The sequence below is a fragment of the Odontomachus brunneus genome, unplaced genomic scaffold (assembly GCF_010583005.1).
Source record: "Odontomachus brunneus isolate Ranch 3 - 2012 unplaced genomic scaffold, Obru_v1 Obru_scaffold_187, whole genome shotgun sequence".
Taxonomy (NCBI): domain Eukaryota; kingdom Metazoa; phylum Arthropoda; class Insecta; order Hymenoptera; family Formicidae; genus Odontomachus; species Odontomachus brunneus.
The window spans coordinates 518,275-523,745 of NW_022639637.1; positions in this window are offsets into that span (position 1 = coordinate 518,275).

Consider the following 5,471-nt stretch of genomic DNA (forward strand, 5'->3'; position numbering starts at 1 on the left):
CAAGGATGTAGACTTTACGAATCCAATAAGTCTACGCGGATGTCGACATTACAAATCCAATAAGTCGACGGAGCGATATCGAGGAATGCCGACTTTACGTATCCATCAAGTCGACGGAGCGGTAATCAAGGATGTAGACTTTACGAATCCAATAAGTCTACGCGGATGTCGACTTTACGAATCCAATAAGTCGACGGAGCGGTATCGAGGAATGCCGACTTTACGTATCCAACAAGTCGACGGAGCGGTGACGAGGAAGGTCTAGGGGACGGTGTTCTAGGTAGCGGTGTTCGCGAGGTGCTACTGCTGTTGGAGTCTGAGCTCTGTTCAGCGGAGTGCCTCGGAAGACTGCTCTCTACTGAGTTTTTTGCGCGGTCTTTTATACTACTTTTAATCTGATATCGTGTTGTGATCTTCGCGGTCGGTCGGCGATGTTTACATCGTCGCGTGTTCGGTTTCGTGACGAGTCGTTTGATTTTATCGCTATTACGGTTCCTGTTCTATTTGTCTTACGAACGGCTCGTTACAATTATCTCATCCATTAACAGTCCTCTTTATAATTTTACTGTTTTTTTACACAAACTTATTTATCATAAAATTCCTCCAGCAAAAAGCAGAATTGATAATAGTTTTGACTTGGTCAAAATTTTTTGTTTCCGACATTTTGAAGAACATCACAAACTATTGTCTTTAGACGCCATCTCTTTGTTTACCAACATCCCTCTTGATTTAGCTATCTCTTCTGTCGACAAACGTTGGTGTTATATAGTGTCACGTCTTAGTTGTTTAAAACGTGTTTATGTTGTCCTTTTGGACCAATGGATTTAACTACTTTATCCCGGGATGGACAAGTTCGTGTGATTGTGAATGAATAAATGTGTAAACGTATGTGTATGTGTGAAGTTAGACGAATAAACTAAAATAGTGATTTACTTACTGCTTCAGCTTTTGTTTTTCCTTTAAAGTAATTTGATGGTTCTTAAACGCTTTCTGCTCAATGGTCAGAGAGAGACTGAGGAGCTTAGGATCGGACTCAAAAGATTCGTGGGCGAAGGTTTGGGAATATGAGTAAAGTGTAACGCAACACTTAGGAATCAGTCAGAGAATATGATAGGAAAACAAATCTTTATCTATTTAATAACTTATTTATGATCTTTAATGTTTTATCTTAGTGATCCAATTGTTATGTATATTGTTTTATGTAATGGGTTTTAATTGATTGGTTTGCTGAATTGAAAGCTAAAAATTGAAACTGAATTAAAAGCAAAACTATACTAAACTATTTTTCTCAACTAACTAACTGACTTTCTAAAACTTCTATTACTAAAAAATTAACTAACTGTGTGGGCAGTTGCACCCGTTTTTATAGGCAGGTGGCGAGATACCCCCGCGCGAGTTCTCACAACCTTTTAGTAAAAAGAGAAAGATGCTTCTCACGACATGTGAACAATAATCAATAGTTACATTTTGACATCTTATTATCAATTCATTGTTCATCGACCATAGGGCTTTTATCGCATTTCTGGTGGTAACAGAAGGTGCACTTAATCGAAATGGAGAGAAGTTACGTCGGATGTAACAATAGGTAACTACTAAAATTCCTCGTAATAAATTTATTTTAGCTTTGAAATTTGTACTTAATTTCACATATTTCACTTTTAATAATAAAATTTATAAACAGACCTTTGGCAGTCCAATGGATTCACCGTTATCCCTCATTATCGCGGATATGGTTTTACAAGACTTGGAGGAAAAAGCTATTAATATGATTCCTGTAGCTTTACCTTTTTATTTTAGATATGTTGACGACATTTTTCTAGCAGCTCCCCAGGAATTCATCGATGACATCTTATATTTTTTTTAATTCTTTTCATCCTCGCTTATAATTTACAATTGAAATTGGACATAATAACAAGATTAACTTTTTGGATACTACTATTTTAATTTGTGACAACACAATTGTTTTTTATTGGTACCATAAACATATTCGATACCTTAACTTTATATTTTTTCACCCTATTCAACACAAGATAGGGACAATTATTGGCCTTGTTGACAGCATTTTTTTACTTAGTCATTCTTTTTTCCACAGGAAAAATTTAGATTTTGTCATCTTAACTCTTATAAATAATAATTATCCAATTAACCTTATCTTTAGAATAATCAAACGTAGACTCGCTTTCCTCATAAACAATTGTAATAATGGTGTTAAAAATAGGAAAAGATCCTCTCTCAAAAAATACTTTATCATACCATTTTTTTTGGTTTGATCTCTGATAGACTGACAAAAATTTTAAAAAAAGATTTGACAATTATTTCTTATTGCTGTTTTAATAAATTATCGGAAATAATTTGTGTACATAAAGACCAGCCTTCTTAATAATGTGATTTACAAATTACAATGCGGTAGCTGTGAAGCTTCATATGTTGGACAAACTAGCAGAAAACTCTCTATGCGCATTTCTGAATATTAGAGAATTCTTAGGAGATCTACTGTGGATTTGACGGCCGTCCAGGAACATCGTTGAAAATAAGTAATTATCAATGATTTTTAGTATGATATTTCTATAAGGGTACGCAACACCGAACATGCAAGAGAAAGAGATAAAATGAGATTCGTCAAAATAAACCGTAATAGCTGTTGCCTAAATATTCAGTGTCATTTTGTGAATTTATACCTTGTTTTTGTAATCTGATAAAAATTATTTCGGCTATAAGTAAAAGCGTTCTTTATGTAAAATTTTAACATGTTCCCAATCAAACTCATGGTCGTTATAAATAACGACCATGAGTTTGATTGGGAACATGTTAAAATTTTACATAATGAACGCTTTTACTTATAGCCGAAATAATTTTTATCAGATTACAAAAACAAGGTATAAATTCACAAAATGACACTGAATATTTAGGCAACAGCTATTGCGGTTTATTTTGACGAATCTCATTTTATCTCTTTCTCTTGCATGTTTGGTGTTGCGTACCCTTATAGAAATATCATACTAAAAATCATTGATAATTACTTATTTTCAGTATTAAAAATACTGGATAATAAGTAATTATCAATGATTCTTAGTATGATATTTCTATAAGGGTACTTCGACATTTATATATGTAAATAATTTGTTGTGCTTATACCGAGACTTGGTAATATTACGGTCGACAATATCGTTTCGGCCTTGTGTTGGGCCGCTAAACTTTGTTCAAGGTAATTTATAATCGGTTATTCTATCTTATTTATTTTAGTTTTTAAATTATTACACATTTTTTATATGTTTTGATTGACAATACGACCGCTGTACCCTTACTATATGCTTCTGCGAATAATCGCATTGTTATGGACATTTAACGCATTTGTCGACTTTAATATCGAACTAACATCGTTTTTTCGGTTTCCATCAAGTCTGTTGTTTTTCTTGATTAAATTTCTTGGTTCTGTACAATGCTTGAGTTTTTGTGTATATGTATCACTGAAAAGGGTTCATGGATGAACTGTAACGTTTGGTAATTTATATATTTTTTGTATAATAAATTTACATTATTTCTTAACATGGAATATAAGGAAGGTTTTATCAATTTTGGTTATTTAGCACTACAATTGCTGTGCTTGAACTCCTATTAGTCTTTTTTTCTATAATTAATTTTGTCATATTAATAAACACATTTTAAATGTAGCAACTGCATATGTAATTAACATAAAATCACTGCTATTTCCTTGGATAATACACTTCCTTTGATAAATACACAGAATTTAATAATATTTATGTATAAATAATAATAATAATATTGATATACATAAATATTATTGAATTCTATGTATTTATTTAATCGGGGTTCGTAAGATCGGTTGGTAATATTGCGGTGGTGCATGTCTTGCCGGAAGATGTACATTTATAAAAAGCTGTGAAATGCAGCGCTACAAAAACAACAAGTAAACCAGCAAGCACGATCATCTAGCGTTTTTTGTCGCAAGCTCTAGGCAATATGATTTTAGTCATAGCAGATACCCTTATAGAAATATCATACTAAGAATCATTGATAATTACTTATTTTCAGCATTAAAAATACTGGATAATAACTAATTATCAATGATTCTTAGTATGATATTTCTATAAGGGTAGATGAGGGGCAAAAGGCGAAACTAAAAACTGGTGCCTAAAAACGAGAGCAATCCAGGTAAGGAAAGGAAAATCTTAAAAGAAAACCAACTCCTAACCCAAGTTATTAGATACTGTGTTGAGGGGTTAACACAACCGCGGGAGTCAAATTAATGCAGTCTTAAATAGCCCTCCAGAGGCCCTCCCAGATAGCACATGATGTCCTATGAACATCCATTTTATGTCCATTTTACATTCGCACATCCATGGACATGCAATGTACGTCCATAAGATATCCAATCTTGGACATAAATGTTTTAAATATAAAATTTAAGGCGATGCTGGATATCGGCGTTAGGCCCGTTTTAAACCATGTCGTTTATCTTTTAATTGCATGCATGGAATTGAAAACGCTTTTACACAGTAAAAGTATGATCATTAATGAAGTAAGGTAGCTCAAAAGTTGTTTCGAAAACAACAAAAAATTTTTAATTTACTATTGAAAATGCGGCACTGCATCATATTTACGTTTCATATGAAAAATTTAGAGTTTATATATGGAAAATGACTAGCCCCCTTATTGCAGACGACTTTCACAAATATTATAAGACCATCATAACAGGATTTTAACGGATAGTTTAAATAAAAAACGACATGGCTTAATAAACGATACGCGTGCTAGCGTAAATTACGGTACGCGTGGCAAAACAGGCTGAGTTTAGTGCACACATGTCGCGGCAGATGGCACTGTATCTCGACCTGAGCTCAGCGCGCCGAGGAAGAAAGAAAGAAGATTAGAAGAAGATAAGAGCGAGAGAGAGAATGTCATTCTTTCTTTCTCGCTCCACATCGCGTAGTTGCGCGGAGCGGCTATGGAGCGAAAAAGAGAGAATGACAATCTCTCTCTCTCGCTCGACGCGTCGAACCCGGCCGAGCACGCGTAGTCACACGGATGGATAGAAGCGTCTCTGTGTGAGGGTGCGTTCCTACTTAGCGCATCACGCGTCGCGTCCGAGTTAAGCCAATCAAATCGTCCCATTTTATTGCGTAACTTTAGGCCGAATAAAATGGGACGATTTGATTGGCTTAACTCGAACGACGCGATACGTGACGCGCAAAGTGGAAACTCAGCCTGAGAAGTGGAAGAAGTAAAACGCCAGTGCGCTCGGGCAACATTTCCCAGCTCAGGGGTTCGATTCCTAACGATATGCGAGCGAAATACGCAAGCAAAAATGTATAGTATATGTAACGTGAATTATAGATTTTCGCATGTGCATCTCACTCGCACGCCGTTAGGAATTTGGTTCCTGCATGGGACTGCACCTTTAGGAGTATAATACATGAAAAAACAACTGCATATACATAGCATGCGACCAT